This window comes from Papaver somniferum, chromosome 11 (assembly GCF_003573695.1).
Source record: "Papaver somniferum cultivar HN1 chromosome 11, ASM357369v1, whole genome shotgun sequence".
Taxonomy (NCBI): Eukaryota; Viridiplantae; Streptophyta; class Magnoliopsida; order Ranunculales; family Papaveraceae; genus Papaver; species Papaver somniferum.
Window position 1 is genome coordinate 119,614,391 of NC_039368.1, and position 17,405 is coordinate 119,631,795.

Genomic DNA, 17,405 nt, shown 5'->3' on the forward strand with positions numbered 1-17,405 from the left:
TGTATCTCAATCACTCTAATTCACCCTAGAATTGGTAACAACTTGAATCGTCAGCCCCACCTAATCACTTAGACAAACATAGTTTAAAAACAAAACAAAATAAAAACAGAAATGAAAAGGACTCAACGAGATATGGTGAAACTATCATGTTATTTCTAACATCTGAGCTCTGTGCTTTTATGAATAGACTCTTTAGATGTTGCCATCTAGTCAGATTGGTTTCTCAACTCCTACAACCAAAATTCTTCCATCCACTTAGATTGGTTAGTGCCATCCTTAATACGCATAAATTTCTAGGCTCTGGAGTTTAATTATGCAACTAAAAAGTTTCTCATATACCCCCAAACTTAAATCTAACATTGTCCTCAATGTTCTAAAGATCAAATTAAAAGCATGAACAAGGAGAAACTGTTACCATTTGAAGCAAAAGAGATAAGGAAAGATATTACCGTGTTGCATGAGAATGGGTTACCTCCAAATAAGTGCTAAGTTTAATGTCTTCAGCCAGACTAAGAAAGGATTAGTCACCTCATAGAATCATAAAGTAATAGCCGAAATATCTGTGGGTCATCAAAACCAAATAGAGCTATCACAAGTAAAAGGAATATGCAACCTTTCAAGAAAATAAACAAATAAAGCACACCCTTGTATAGTTTCCTGTTTAAGACAACTACATCTAGTTGTGGTTAAATAAAATATTTTCATGGGCTGCATTTCCTCAAAGGTTAGATCCAAATGTTCAGGTTCTAGAGTCTGGAAAAACTCAAATAAAAACTTAGAAGCACATAATAATAACCTGAATAATTGAGGATCCTCTAAGTCAATCAGATTTTACTTACACAGCTGACCACAATGAGAGTGGTGATCTTCCTTAAACAAGTATGTCGACCCTAATCTCCTAAAGTAATTAGGTTTAGTCTCAAAACTTAATATTCGACACATTTGAAAATCAAACATTCCCACATTTGGAAGAAAAATATTTGGTGGGAAAACAAAGTCAATCTGGGTATCATAGCCTGGGTAAACCACATCAACCAGAGGATGGGTTTCTAATAACTGAAATTTCTTGTGGACATCACTAGGTTCAGGAAAACGTGTATGAAGATAATCTTGTAAAATGGGTGAGGCACATATGTCAAGTCCCAAGTGAGGGATCTCTGTAAGAGCTAAAGGTAAGGCACAAGGAGAATGATAATCACCCCCAAACTTAGAGTTTTGGGTGTCTCTAGATAGACTAGCTACAATTTCCCTAATTTCTAGATCATTAGAATCCTGAAAATGGTCAATTTATTTTCGTAGATTATACTCAGGTGATGCATCCTCACTCATACTTAAAGCTGTATGAGTTCATCTTCTTCGTCTAAGACTAATGTTTCTAAGTCCTGGGACTCTAAAACAGTATTCTCAGAGTAAACTCGTTCCTATAAACCATTATCGACTTCGTAAACAGGAAATACTACATCGTCTAAAACGGGGGTATCTCTAGTCAAATCCTCGTCCTTTTGAATAGGTGAATAATTATTAAAATTATTTGGATTTGAACTAGAAATAATATTATCATCGTAAAGCTTAATTGGAGTAACAAATTCCTGACCACTATGCCTACATATTTCAAATTATTCATCAACATTATCCTCATCATAATCATCATTATAAGAACATGAAAATGGTTGAACCTTATCTAAACAAGTAGTGTAACCAATTTTGTCCTCGTCATCCTGTTTATGCAAATAACTATCCTCATTTTCAAGGGTATTATTGGAGACATTGTATTGAAAATTAAGATTATTTCGAGCAATTCTTTCGTTCGTCTCAGGTATCAGCTTGAGGGATTCCTCTAAAGAAAGTTTTCTTTCATCATAAACTAAGTTATTCGTCTCAGCTATCCTACGTGTCGACTCTTCTAATTTCCTGAGAGACTCTTCTAAATGAGAAATATAAGAATTTTACTCATATGACCGGTGCGTATGTGGATAGTAATTGGGCTCACCATGGTATGGACCATAATCTTCAAAAGGCTGATGTTCCCAACCACTATTCACAGTATGGTCAAAGTAGTAACGTCCATTTTGAAACTCAGTCGGATATTCGTTGTATTGACTATTGTAATACCAGTTCGACATTCTACTGCAGGGGTGTGAGTTGTCACACAAAATAAAACCCACTGACAGGGGATTCGTGGGTGGATAGAGTCTTACCTCCCGTACCAGACGGGCGATGAACCGTTGAAGTCGACTCAGACCACCGACTCCAATGTCAGTGTACGAACCCGAGGGGCCGAGACAGTATCGTAATTGTTGTCCTTCCCTGCAAATAGTTTATATTTAATTTTTAAACCTTTCTTAGGGTTTAAAAATAATAATAATGTCCAGTCCAAACATAAAGTCCAAAAATAAAAATGTCCAAAAAGGAAAAGAAAAATTACAAAAATAAAATCCTATTTACAGTTTCTAAAAATAAACAAAATAACTATATACAAAATCTTCTTCTTCACTCCTTTTGGATTCCTCTTTTCTTTCCTTCTTTGGCGATGCTTTCCTTTTATAGCAATTTTTATTACCTTGTACCTTCGCTCCAAATTTGAAAAGAATCGAAAAATACCAAAACGCGTAAAAAAGAACAAAAAATAATAAAAATAAACCTAAAACAAATCTAAATACAAATCCGCGTCGGCGGCGCCAAAAATTGATGTAGTTTTGAAAGTGATAAGTAGAAATTCGTTCAAAGACTTGTAAAGATTTGATTTCAGACTTAATTTTGGTTTCACTTAATGCTACAAGAGACTGGGACTCAGGATTCCACCAATAAATCCATTCATGTGATTCATATAGTTATTCTACACCATTATAGCTCAAATAGAATATTGACTATGTTTCTTTGCCAAGGTAGATTTTTGAAAAGCAACGACTGTAAATATAAAGCATGGGATATCAAAAGACTTAACCTAAGTATAACCCATCAATTGAAATCACAATCGTTCAATAAAAACCATAAAACAATTAATAATCCATGCAAAAAGTCATGAAAGAATTAAATATTATTACCACACGCATGAAATATGGCTTCCTTCGTCATCCCAATGTTGGGGTTTAAATCCTCATATTATTCACGTGCTCAAAGTAGTTGTCCATAGCTCAAATAGGTGAAAAACAAGAGAAAACTAATAAAGCAGACAGTTTGGAACGCTGCAACGGTGTTACAAACAGCTGTTACAACGGGTTGGACTGTTACAGAGAAAAGATGACAAGCTTATGATATATGTTATCTATTATTGTTGAACAACGATACTTCTGTTATGCTGTTTGAAAAAGACTGCCTCTGCGACTGTCTTCGTCTGTCCAATGTTCTTCAGCTTCGTCTTCTTCCTCATGATATTGCAACTTTCTCTGCAGCGTGATTTCTTCGTACCAGAGCTTCCCCTAAACTACGTAAAGGCCCCAAACTACTCGATAATCCTCTCCTGACTCCCACAACTCCTTTTTATATACCACAGGTCAAAAATCCAGCGAGTTAATCCTCTTTTTCCTTTCACATAAAGTTACAGACTTTCCTTATTTCTCTTCTCTACACGTCCTCCGAGTTTCCCAAACTCTTCTAAAATTGATATATATGAATCAAGCAGAATATCTTCTCTCATTCCCCACGTAGTTTCCATATTTGATAATCCAGAAAACCCGTAAATACCAACTTCTTGTTTTATCAAAACCCATGATAATCCTCTATTTATTCGAATCTAAACCACATAGCAGCCCATATACCTTTCATGTTTTATTGCAACAGACTACTACCAATCCGTATCCATGAAAGAAACCGTGAAAATCTCGTCCAAGTAAATCCATAAAAGTCTGCAACTTGTTTTCTCCCCTGTTTTATCGTACATGACCATAACTTCCTTCTTTTTCGAACTGAAATCCTTCACCTATCCCGTGTTGCCCTAACAGGACTAAATCAAACGAAATCGGAGATTGAGTCTCGTTAAAAACACTTCCAAAATCCGATCAAACTTCCATGCAAGTGACAACTTGTTTTCCCGCCAAATTCTTTGTTCGAAAGTGAAGAAGAAATGACCCCTAACCAGAATAGGGTGCCATTAGACGTGGGGTGCAAATAGTAGATCTGGGGTGCATACAGTGAGGGGTTACCCCTTATCAACTGAATGCCCATTATCCAAAATGGGGATCCGAATAGCAATTGTCCTCCGGGTGCTTTCCGACAACTTTTCGAGCCAATTTTTTCCAAAAATGTTTATTGGCCAAAAATACCTACAAATAAATAAAACACCATAATAAGTACAAAAATGAGCTCTAAAAATATATAGAATCGAGACAAATCGGACACAAAAATGTGTCTATCAGCTGGCATGCCTTTGGCACAGTGGCGTGGCTGGCATGCCTTTAGCACGGTGGCATGGCTGGTGCATATCTTTGGCACGGTGGCGTGGCTGGCATGGTTGGAATACCTTTGGCACAGTGGCGTGGATGGCATAGCCGGTGCATACCTTTGGCACAGTGGCATGGCTGGCATGGTTGGCATGCCTTTGGCACAGTGGCGTGATTGGAATGGCCGGTGCATACCTTTGGCACGGTGGCGTGGCTGGCATAGTCGGCATGCCTTTGGCACGGTGGCGTGGATGGCATGCCTTTGGCACGGTGGTGTGGATGGCATGGTTGGCATGCCTTTGGCACGGTGGTGTGGCTGGCATGGCTGGCGCATACCTTTGGCACGCTGGCGTGGCTGGCATGGTTGGCATGCCTTTGGCACAGTGGCGTGGCTGGCGCATACCTTTGGCATGGTGGCGTGGCTGGCATGGTTGGTATGCCTTTGGCACAGGTAGCTGGCATGAGCGAAGATGATGCCATCCAATACTAAGGGTTCTGCCGCGGAACGTAGTATGTATATAAAAAAAGGTACCCAGTGAGTCTTGTACTGGAAAGGTGCCGAAATTTATAGTGTATTTGGGACGGTTGTCGCATCCGTGAGTCTGGGTAAATTTCACGCAAACATATTGAATGGTTCAATAAATGTGCTAGTGGAGGTATTGGTGTTTACAGATCTGTTTCCTTACATAGTGACGTCACGTCACACCAAGGTTTTACGATTTTAACCCTAGGCTAAAAACCACCATCAACAGTCGTAATCCTGGTTTTTAAGAAGAAACCAAAGGTTAAAGGAGAATCGACTCTAGCTTATACAACTAGTATCACACGTAAAGTGTGTGGATTAGGTTTCCCAGTTGTTAGAGTTCTCCCTTATATAGTCTTTTAAATCAGGGTTTGCAATCAATGTTAGCTTAGTAACAAAGTATTCAATATTCACCATTAGATGAAAACCTAATTAGATTCAAGCTAATATAATTCAACCGTTAGGTCAAAAACCTAGCTTGTTACACACAAATGAAATGCACGTTTCTAGGTTTGTGTAATCGTACCCAAACATGTACATTTGTTGGTTCAACAATAGTTAACCAAATGGTTAGTCATATGAGCACTTTCATATCAACCATATTCTTCTTCACCATAACTAGTTCAAATGACTCAAATGAACTAGTTAGAGAGTTGTTCAATTGCAAGGAAATCTTATGTAACTACACAAGATACAATCGAAGCAAAAACGATATGATTCACTCGAATCGGTTCATGAACTTTATAGCCACGGTTTGCAATTAAATTCCTTAGTTTATATAAATATAAGTTCACAAACAATCATCTTTAGATATAACCAACTCAAGTTCGTAGAAGGGTTCGCGGCCTTAGGTTCTGGAAGGAGTTCTCAAACTCCAGCAGATTTTCTCGGGTCGAGAACTTCCGCCAGTTCGCGGATTGGGTTCGCGGACTGGGTTCACGGACTGAGTTCACATCTCTTGTTCCGGTTCTCTTGATCAACAAAGTTCGCAAACTTTGGTTCAAGGAATAAGGACTTATACATATATGTGTTGCCACACAATGCTTATATCCAACATTGGTTATATAATCTAAACTCTCATTTAAATCATTGAAACATTCTTAGAGGACGTTATATAATTGTTATTCACAAACCATTTTTCGTCAAAGCAATTTTCAAAGTGATTGAAACATAACATGATTTTCGTCACTAGCACTACACCATTTTTAGTGATTAGCAACAGAGAAATTCAGTTGCAAAGCGGGGTTGCAACAATGTTGATATGTTACGAAAGTCGATGTTGCAAATTTTCGCAACTGCTCGAAAGCCGTTGCGAATTTTCGGTTGCAACAGTTAACTGTTGAACGTAATTCTGTCATAACAGTTTCAAACAGTTGCGAAATTAAGAGGTCGCAACAGTTCGAACAATTACGAATTGAAATGTCGCAACTGCAGAGTGCAGTTGCGAAATATTTGCAACATCAAAAAAACCAGGTTTTGACCTGCCAAAACCAGGTCAAGACCAGAGTTCCTGTAATGAAATTACCGTTTTCATTTGGTAATCAAATTAATCCAACAATACCATCAAAAAAATTGAAATTGATCGAGAATTATTAACTGACTTCATTTTACAACTTCAACAAACTACAATCTCTCAGGTTCCAAGTGTGAAAAAAATTGCATATTATAGAAATCTGAAAAGTATACATTCTGATATAGAAACTACCAAAAAATACAAACAAAAAAATGAAACAATTCAGTTCAAACCAAAATAAAACATGGAACCATTGGTGAGCCTGGACTTGTAGAAGTATTAACCATGAGAGCTGGCCAGTTACTTGTCGAGCATACTTTCATGTAAACACAAGAAAAACAATACATTAACTTTTCTAATGAAGACACGAAGAACAAGATAAGTTCAAAGTATACAAGTGCTTTGTTGTAAGCAAACATGACTGTTTCATCTCAAGTTATTGTGCTTTAGCTTCATATGAAGATGAACCTATAACTATCACCTATCTCATGTTAATTATAAAAGTGAGAAACATGATACCTAATTATATGTCAAAACAAAAAAAAATATAACATCTAACAGGTACCATTAGAACCAAGGCAAAAGGCTTCATCTTTTGAATCGAAATTACCTAAGAAGAAGTGGCTTATGACATAAATCTTTTTTTTTTGAATCGAAAGGCAGAATGAACACAAGGATTATCTTCTAGAATTCCCCTTTTCAACAGAAATAATGAATATATGATCCAGTAGGACCAATACAACTTTGAGCAAGTGCAAACCAGTAAGGAACTGAGTTCAGCATAGAATTTGATGACATCTAGTAACGTACAAATCAGCTTAATGTAAATGATATTACCGTGTTTAAGGGAACCAGTCTCGAAAGAAGGTTAAGGATAGCGATAAGTTCTTCATATTTTTTCAAATAAAACTTTATGTCCAAATGCAGGAGCAAGACAAACATTCCAGATTGCATGTACTGCACAACAATGAGCGCACATGTTAGCTGGAGAATAAAATCAATGACATAAGTGAAACATGATCAAAACATTTAGGATAGCCTTACAATCAGGTGAGGGCATATTGCTTCCTTTCATAGCATGACGCCTTACTCCAACATGCAAATTCCCATTCTTCGCTCTACAAAAGAAGAAACAAGAGATCAGAAGCAATCCTAAAAAGAGATAAAGAAAACAATTAGAAATTTAAAGCCCTGGTACCTGAGAAAAATAAAAATATCCCCTGCAACCAATATCTTAGAAGTGACAAACCTATAAAAATATGCTTAAACCGCCACTCATACCCATTAAGATATTTTAGTAGTAATTTCATTTCCTTTTCAGAAAAGAGAAAAAAAGAGTCGAAAGTTATTTTGTCTACTCTTTTATCTTTTGTTAATGGGAGAAGGCCCTTATTCTGCAATATTTGTAAAGGAACGAATTTTTGTTTTGTGTTGGAAACAAAAGACTGTCTTTTTATGATGTTGGTGAGCCACTACACAGTACCATTCACTACTACTACAAATGCATTATTAAATTCTTTAATGGAAAAAATAATAAAGAAAGATTATGGATCTCAATTATGCTTAATACAGGTAAGGTTAAGTTACAGGGCAGGTCATTAAGTTGAAAGGTGTTATACATGGTGTTTGGCACAGCCAATAGAGAATAACGCAAGCTGAGTATTTCGATTCAGATGCACAAATTGACATAAAAAGAGAAGCATTTACATAAAGTATGTTCATCCACCTCTTTAAGGGCACTACCTTTTTGAAGCACCATAGAAGAATTATCAACCACGGTAAACTTAATTTGCTGACTAATTTAATATCTAGCTTATTAAGAGATTATTACCTCGACCGCGATACCCTCTCCCTAAGACAATGCGGATCTCTTGTATCAGTAGCATTTTAGCGGCTTTAGCCTACTGGACCCTGTGAAATAATTAGGTGACACATTAAAACATGGTAAAAAGGAAAGGATGTATTCCTGAGTTGGTGCCGCTTGGGTCATATCCTACAAAACGTGAAAACAAAACTCGCAGAATTAGATCCAGACTAGACAAAAAACAGAAACATAAGAGTGAAAATGAAATGAAACAAGTATTACCACGGAGGTAAACTTTCATTAGCATGTTTCCGAAGAACGGAGAACCCTCTATCGGTACTAGTATCAGAAGCAGTCAAAATATTGCAAAAAGATTGAACACCCTCTCTTGGTGGTTCTTGTGTACATGGATCAGGACTACTAGGTTCATTCGGCTAAAATGCAACGAAAACACAGAAACAACAAACAAAAAGCTTACAAGTAAATCAAACACAACAAAAGAAGAAAACACTTCAATGAGAGATTGATTGATTCCATTCATCATCTTCTGGTTGCAAAGTCAGTCTTGCATACACTTCATCGGTTTCTTGTTCAGCCTAAGACAAAACATTCGAAGTCTGATTATCATCATACTAGACATCATAACATAAAGATCTAAACATAGAGAAAAACCAACATCAATACATACCAATAATTCTCTAAGAACTAATTCTTCATTTGTTGATGCTTCTACCTATAAAACCAAGATCAATACGTATCAGTTTAGGGATGATGAGTCTTACTTGCTCCATATGACCTTGAGGGAAGTGATAAACCCTTTGACTAATTTTTAGAACATCAACAAGAGGACCAGCACAAGCTCTCCATAACTCTGAATACAGATCATCACATCCATAACCTAAAACAATAAAACCAAAATCAAGGTCAAACAATTCCAAAATAAAAACAAAATCAAACTCAGAGAAAGGAGAAGCTTGATTTGTAATTTATGAATCAAGACCAAGAAAAATTTAGAAAACCCCATTATCAAAATCTCACATGTATTTTGTACTTCCCCAGAGCTATTTTCAAACGTAAAGGCCATTAAAACCAGTTAACCACCACCTCATTCTCTCTCACAGAAAAAACCAAATAAATGAATGAGTAATAAAAACTCTAAAGATGCAAGAAAAAAAATCACAACAACAGCAAATAAAAGAAGCTCAATTGCTTGATTATATGTTCACAAATCACAATTTCTCACTCAATAAAAGCCAAAATCTCAAAAAAATAAAATAAATCACAAAATACTAACCACCACAATTAATTGCAGAACATCTATTGAAGCTTTAGAACCACCAATACATCAATTAGATTATCCCCTTTCATAAATATCAACAGCTACAACCCAAAATCAGAAACAAGATAGTAAATCTAAGCCAGATCTACCCGTTCATCAAAAACGTTACATCTATTTAAAGTAAATCTATGGCTAGGGGTTAGGTTTTGGTTTTGAATTTGATAGATAGTCATCCAAAAGATGCAGTAGGCAGTGATGAAAAACCTAGGTTTTCATTTGAACGATTTGAAAACATAGATCGAATATTTATTTATTTTTTATGAAAGAGGTGGGATCGAGAGCAAGAAGGTGAATTAGAAATGATTTGGGCTGAGAGATGAGAAGGAATAAGATATAAGAGAATCGAGTGAGGGAGAACGAGAGATAAAGATGAGGAAGAAAATGAGAGGATGTTTTCGATAATAAAAGAGATAAGAGAATCGAGTCAGCTTTTCCAAGTATCTGAATGGGCTGGATAGTGAATCAGCTAAGAGTGTGGACAGCCACACTCACGAGTCGCACGCCTACAACTCCAATCTGTTGCGGATCGTAACAAGAGCAAACAATTACAAATTTTGTAACAAATCAGAACTGTTGCAAAATATCTGCCACAAAAATTCGCAACTGGAAATTCGCAACAGAGACAAAGCTGTTGCAAAATCTAGTTACTAATTCCTGAATTTGGTGTAGTGTAGGTAAAGATGAACTTGGCCAAAGCGAAAGCTTAACAACACATATTTCAAGAAATAGACAGGCGAGATAAACTCGGCTCGAAATAGCAAATGTGTATAATCAAAGTCTATATAGCAAAACGACTTTTGTCTCGAGATAGGAGATAGAGTAGATAGACTTTTGAGTGATATATAAGTTCAAGTCTCCACATACCTTTTTGTCGATAAAGTTCCACCAGTTCCTTGAGTAGTTCTTCGTCTTGTATGATGATCTCCGTGGAGTTATTGAGCTCAACTACACTTTCTATCCCAGTCCGAGACTTAGCTATAGTAGACTAGAAATAAAGACTTATAGTTTTTATCACTAACATTTACAAACATGCTTGAGATAGCAACGCATGCGAGTTCGACCGAGCAATGCTCTAACAATACCATCCTGGGCACAAGATGTAATTAAGGATATTGCATCTCGCAATTTTCCTAACCAAGAGGATGGGATCAAAACCCAAGAAAAGAAACATAATAATGCTCCTAAGAAAAAGGAGGAAGAATCTCCTTTAAAGGTATTTGATGAGGAAGTTCCTCATCCTAATTCTTAATTGCATCAGAATGTGCATCCTTATGTTGCCCAATCTTCGGATATAAGAAAGCACATATACCTGGGCAATCATAATCCTACGAGTATCTCTTATTCAATATAGAGATAATACACAATCTACCTTAAGTATACTTTAATCATTTTTATGTGTAGAAAGGTTGTCTTGCAGCAACTTGTGTAAAAAGGATTTGAGTGGTTATTTTAAGTATCTCTTGATACCGATTTTGGAGATAATCTCATTGGAGAATATTGTATTTCTGTAACACATTAGATGCGAAAAATATTTTCAAATCTTGTTAGCATTATTTATTTAAGGTTGATATCTATGTTTGGAATGTGTTAAAGGTATTTCTAGTATTTGTTCTCAACGTGTCTGAGAACTTATACAAAAGGATGTATTCTCAAACCAGATCTCAAGCACAACTTCTGAAAGTCTTGAGTGGAATGACTTCTAAGGAAAGTGTTCATCTTAATAATACCTTCAAGAAATCTGGTTGTGAAAATATCAATAATGAAGAGGAAGATATGACTCATCTCCTTGTCCAAAACAGTTTAGATGCTAAGGTTGATATTATCAATCTACGGCAAGTCCTCCTCAGTACCATCGAAACTCATCATAGACATGCAGCATTACTAAGAATTGTTATCTGTAATCAACGAAAACTGATTAAACTTGGAATCGGTAATAGGGAGTATGCTCGGAATATTAATCGAATGGTTAATGCTTTAGCCTGCGAACATAACCAACGTACTGTGTGCAGAATCCGAGATACCAGTCGAGATGTTGTTGATGAAGATCCTGAAAAAAATTGAGGAAATTGAAGATGATCTTTGAAAACACATATCTGAAGGTTAATAGAGATTAAGTTATTTGTTGTTTTACTTAATCTATAGAAATAGACATAAATTTTTGATTTCTTTCATCGATTGTATTAGTCTATTATGAATAAAACTATTATGAATAAAATTATTTGATTCATAATTTTTCTTGTGATAGGTTTCGATTTACATAGCTTGTACTTGAATGCTTTTATCTTATTGCTATGTATGTTTATGGGATATTTGATTTCGGTTTTACTACCTTAATATTCGATCTCATATTTTGTGAACCCTTGTGGGTTGGGTGACTTTTTGATTTAGCAGGATTAAGTTCTAGCCCATATTGGCAGGCTTTATCAAAGAATCATGAGGGGTTCTGGTAGAAACAATATGTGAAAAAGTCACAATATGTTGAATCAGTTTGGTTTAGTATAAAAGCATATGTGTTTCGACGGTTTTCAACTTTTTCTTGCAATTGTTAAAACCGATTTTCAACCTTTCTCTGGTAAAGGTTGGTCGTTGTTATTCTTTTGTTTTTGCATAAGGAAGACAACATGATGATATTTTGATATCTATTCTCCCTGGACAAAGATGCAAACATATTGGAGAAGTGGATGCAAAATTTGAGGTAGCAATCTTGTTAGTTAATTGTTTTCCTGTTTAAGAAAAGCCTAAGTATATATCATATATATTCATTGCTTTTGCTTAACAAAATTTCGGTACAATTGATGTTTATTCCATGATGTGTGTGTATGGATGTGTGTGATTCAATTGGTTCCGATTAAGAAAAACTATTGTTATCTTGCTTTATTGTGTGGTATCAATTGTTTAGGCTTACAAAATTTCGGTGTAATTGGGTGTTTTAATGCTTATGTTGATTCAATTGCTTCCGGTTGAGGTGAATAATTATGCAAGTTTATTTATTTGGTTTGTATGAATTATTTATGGATTCACGAAATAAAAGTATTACGGGATGAGTTGTTTAGTCCAATTCGATTCCGGATAACAGAAACTAAGTTAATTCTGATCTTAGTTAGACTTATCGAAGTGAGGTTTCGGTTATTCAAGTCTAATCGAATGCCTTAACAAGAAATGCTAGTTAACTAACCTAGTACTTGTCTTGTTTAAAATTGAAAGGTCTAAGTTTATGGATAATTAGAACCTGATGAGAAAACTAGAGTCATCTTTATTTTGGTCTTATCGAATAAAGCGGTTGTTTTTGAACAATCGGTTTAGCAAAGGGACTAAGGTGCTTAGTTGGTTTTTGGTTTGCTAAACTAAAATGGAAAAATTGTTTCGGACAATTGTTTCCTTGGAAACGTATCAAAATAAAACTACTTGTAATTTCGGTTTTGATATTGGTTATCAAAACCCTCGTGCCTAACTCTACAGGTTGCAAGTCTATTTTGAGATTTGTAAGATTCTTTTCGTGTTGTCTTTTATTTTTTCGTTTCTTTGTCATTTTGTGACAAAAAGGGGGAGAAATATATGGAGTAAACAAGCGATACTGGCATTGATTTTATATTTATTGGTATCGCTAAGGAAAATAACATTGGTGCTTAAACGTTTTATCTAAACGAAAGAGTGAAAGCACAGACTAAGGGGGAGTAACTTGTCATATGAATTGGTATAACAAAGACGTGCGGATTTAATATCTACCTATATTCCTTAGGGGGAGTATTAGCTTTGTTATTATAATGTCAACAACGACATTTTCAAGGATTGAATGTAAGCAGTTTACTGTGTTGTTGAATTCGGGAATCAAGCGTATATGTAATGAATTCTTGTAATTTGTTTATCCGTATGATGTAAGAGTTTTGTCACTAAAATTGACAAAGGGGGAGATTGTTAGAGCATAGATAGGTTGAACCCACCAACATTGGTATGTCAAGTTTAGTTGTCATATTTTAGTGAATCAAAACTCATGTTAAGAGTCGCTTGATTATGTACTAGAGTCAACTTCGTATAGGTTAGCTTGAAAGTAATAGGATAATGAGACATTACAATTATTGCGAAGACTTGAAGATGTGAACAAGCAAGGAGCTACAACGACAACAACTATCATTCCATTTGAGATTAGTGATATTTGACTTGAACTGTTTCATTCCCTAACATATCTTTCAAGTCGTGCATATTGAAAACAAAACTGCGAAGCATATTTGAACTCTAGATAGACATAGTATTAAGGAATACAATATGAGGTTTATTGCTTAACCATTAAACTTTGTAGATAAGAATCGCCATAATCATTTGAATGATCTTGTGATTATGTATGGGTATGAGGTGAGAATTTCATCCTAGGGAACAATGTTTTACATGTGTTCTAAGGTATTAAGTTCATAAACTTGTTTGTGAATCGAAAAGTAAATCGCCAGGCGTTATTGGTTTTGTTATTCATTGCATATCTTATAAACAACCAATATGTGTGATTGAGTATAACTGTTCACGACTTGTTTGTGTTCTTGGTAGAACTATTCACAAAGACCTGACTTATGTATTGGTATAACTTTTATTAGTGAAACCGATCTTAAGTAATCACCTGAGATTGTATGATCGGGTTTGTGATTTTATGTCTGACCAAATATGGGAAAGGGGAACCGATCCTAGTAAGATGTGCAGTACATCACAAAGGGGAACCGATCCTTGTATGAGGTGCAACAAGGTTTATAGCAGAAAGGGGAACCAATCCTATGAACATGTGCAACACGTTTTTAGGCAAAGGGGAACCGATCCTATGGACATGTGTAACACATATAAGTTAGATACCATACATATGTGGGGAACCGATCCTAGTACCTAGTCAACCGAATTTTGAAAAGCTAGTGTGACTATGCACAGTACTTACATGGAAGGTAGAACCGAAACTTGTTTTGGTAGAACCGTTAAACCCATGATTGTGATTGAATGTTATTTGATCAATTGAGTATTTCTTGAAAGTCAGATGAACCAATTCTAAACTTGTTTGGAAGTGTGGCAAATCGGTTTCAAGGTTTTAAGTGTGAAAGAGAAATTAGAAAGTAAGGATGTCGACATACTTTGAACACGTTCTGTGAATGTTTATTTATTTAATTGTTCATAGTTATTCTTTAATAGCTAAGGGAAGAGAATCCTATGATCAAAACATAAATAAGTTAAGATTCTTTTAATTAAGGTAATTAACTTCATTTTTGGGGAAACAAGAATTAGTAATGTGCATTTACTAATTAGATATTTTCTGAGAGATTTCGATCATTATTTTTGGACAGAGCATTATTAGAAATTATGGAAACCGACTTTGTGCTTTAATGAATATCTTGAGAATATTTTCGGTTTTGGAAATTCCTTGGTGTAACTTCCTTGTCTATAAATACTTGAAGTTTGCCTTTCTAGCAAACTAATCCTTCGTAACAACAAGCTTCCTCTTTGTTGTGTTGTTACTGGTGTAGCCGCCTATTCGGAGAGGAGAGTAACCTAATTAGGCGAAATCTCTTACGGCCGTTAAGTTTAAAGTCTTCTTTGGGATTGAGAAGCTCTAGCGTGTACCATTGGTGGGAAACTAGATATTGCGGTTTATCTTTTGTTTTCATTGATTTGATTGACTAACGGTGGTTGAACTTTGATTGCACCTAGTTTGTTTATGCTTGAGAATCTTCTCTTCTGATATAAGATTCACTCAAACTAGTTCAGAGTTTCGACAGGGATCTTTAGACTGTTGTTAGTTCAAAAGACGATCTTGTGATAATCCATTGTTAACAGACTCCGTTCTGTGTGCGATTGATCACAAGAGATTCAAGTGATTGTGTGCAGGTTATTGTTGAAGATCTAAGAAGATTTTAAGACGAAGAAGATATTGAATATTTCTGATTTGTGGGTTCATAATCTTTGGTGTGCACAATACTTGTTTCGGTAAAAGAGGATCCAATTAATAATCGGTTTATCCTTGTGATAGATTGGATTGATTAATTGAGTAGATCGGTATCAACACAATCTTTGGATAATAGTGTTGCTGGATTAATCTTAAACGATTACTTCGGAAATTGAACATAAGATAGATCTAAGGACCCAACGAAGGAGTTTATATTAAGATAAACGGAAGAGCCTTTGTCCGACTCATATCACCTGGTTGAATAGAGTTGATACCAAACAGATTTGTTGTTCCTTAACTGTTTGGAATACGAACCAAAGGAATTATTCCAAGTACGTGACTTATTCATAGGTCGGAGGCGTGGGAATACAGACGGAACTAGGTGAACTATAGGTTTAGTTGCTTGGTCTCAACTATACGAAGTTAGGTGTAATTTTGTGTAGCGGCTTAATCCTGAGAGTATTCAATTCTGGACAAGGTCCCGGGGATTTTCTGCATTTGCGGTTTCCTCGTTAACATAATCTTGCTGTCTCATTTGATTTATATTTTTCCATTATAATTGTTTTATTATAATTAAAGTAAAATTGCACAAACGTTAATTCCTATTTACTTGATAAGTGAATCCTATTGTGTTTGGTTAAGTCCGAACCTTTTTATCAAATAACATACTTCGTTGTTGTATTGTCTCGATCTCGTATCCATAGACGATCACACGAAGTGTGAACCGATTAGTTGTATTGTCTCGACTCTGTCCATAGAAAATCACTTTCGGAGAAAGGACTTATAGGTAGGAAATTTTTTAGCTTGAGGTATATTTGGGTACCCTCTCCTTTTCAATAGTAATTTGTTTGAAGAAGAATTTTGTCCATATACATGTTTGTTTATTTCAGTGACTTGGTCACTATTAAATGTTTGGGAAAAACATGTATTGTTTTCCAACTCTTGCTTATGATTACTTGAAAGTTAAATGTTATTCCTGCTGGGCGCTCCTTTTAGGGATGATGTGCTCACCCATTTCCACTTTCAGTTTCAGAGACAGATCAGAGTTGCGCAACGAAAGCTTCAAGGATTGATTTCATTAGTTGGTTGACTTTTAATATGTTTATTATATTTCATATTGTATTTGTAAACCAAATGATTATTGTATATGTATCATTTGAGAGGAGTTATTGTATATATATATATATTTCTGAGCGGGGCTAGCTTTGGGTTAAGTTTTGTAACAGATTTCTTAATTGAATGTTTAAATAGATGATTTAGATTTTAGTGCCTCTTATTTAGTTAATATTTTGGATTAGTCAGCTGTTAGCTTAGGGGCGCTACAATATTGGTATCAGAGCTCACTATTAGATCTTATATGGGAAACAATAGGAATAGTCAGTGCCAGTTAGTGAACTAGATTAGTTTAGAACTGGGTTGGGATGTGAGATAAATCTTAATCACTAAAAGCTATCAATAATTAAAAGATTTATTTGACTGGTTATTTTGTTTGGTTGGTTGTTTGTGAATGTAATGAAGTAAAAATTGTAGCGTACACCAATAACTTTAGTTCATAAATCTTAGAGAATAATTAGTCTTAAAAAAAAGTGAACACGTAAACAGTCCAATATTTGATAAATAGTGAGATTAACATTATTGATAAATCTTGAAAGTCACATAGAAACTTAGTGAATGCCTTGACTTATGCGTAGAGTCAACAATTTATAATCACATAAATGTTAATAATATTGTTGGGACTTAATAATATTTGTAAGAATGATTAGAACGATAGTTCAACCATCAATATTATAATAGTAACTATAGATGATAATAAAAGTAAAGGTAATTTTAGTAAGGTAATGTTAGCATTTATTAAATTAGTTTCATATTGAACTTAACTTAACTAATATTTCAATAAGAATATATAACGATAAAAATAAAAAAGTATGATAACTAG

At 35.2% G+C, this 17,405-nt stretch overlaps 1 long non-coding RNA gene across 3 annotated transcripts; it reads right to left on the minus strand.

Moving 5' to 3' along the window:
• Positions 1-6,535: 6,535 nt before the first annotated feature.
• Positions 6,536-9,904, minus strand: LOC113323561. Of its 3 annotated transcripts, XR_003347692.1 has the most exons (6): positions 9,514-9,904; positions 8,908-9,117; positions 8,502-8,815; positions 8,247-8,408; positions 7,460-7,533; positions 6,536-7,372 (listed from the first exon to the last, which is right to left on the minus strand). It is a non-coding gene; the product is annotated as an uncharacterized LOC113323561 (long non-coding RNA). The 3 variants fall into 3 exon arrangements; XR_003347693.1 differs by having other exon boundaries at positions 8,247-8,815; positions 9,002-9,117; XR_003347691.1 differs by having other exon boundaries at positions 8,247-8,815.
• Positions 9,905-17,405: the final 7,501 nt, after the last annotated feature.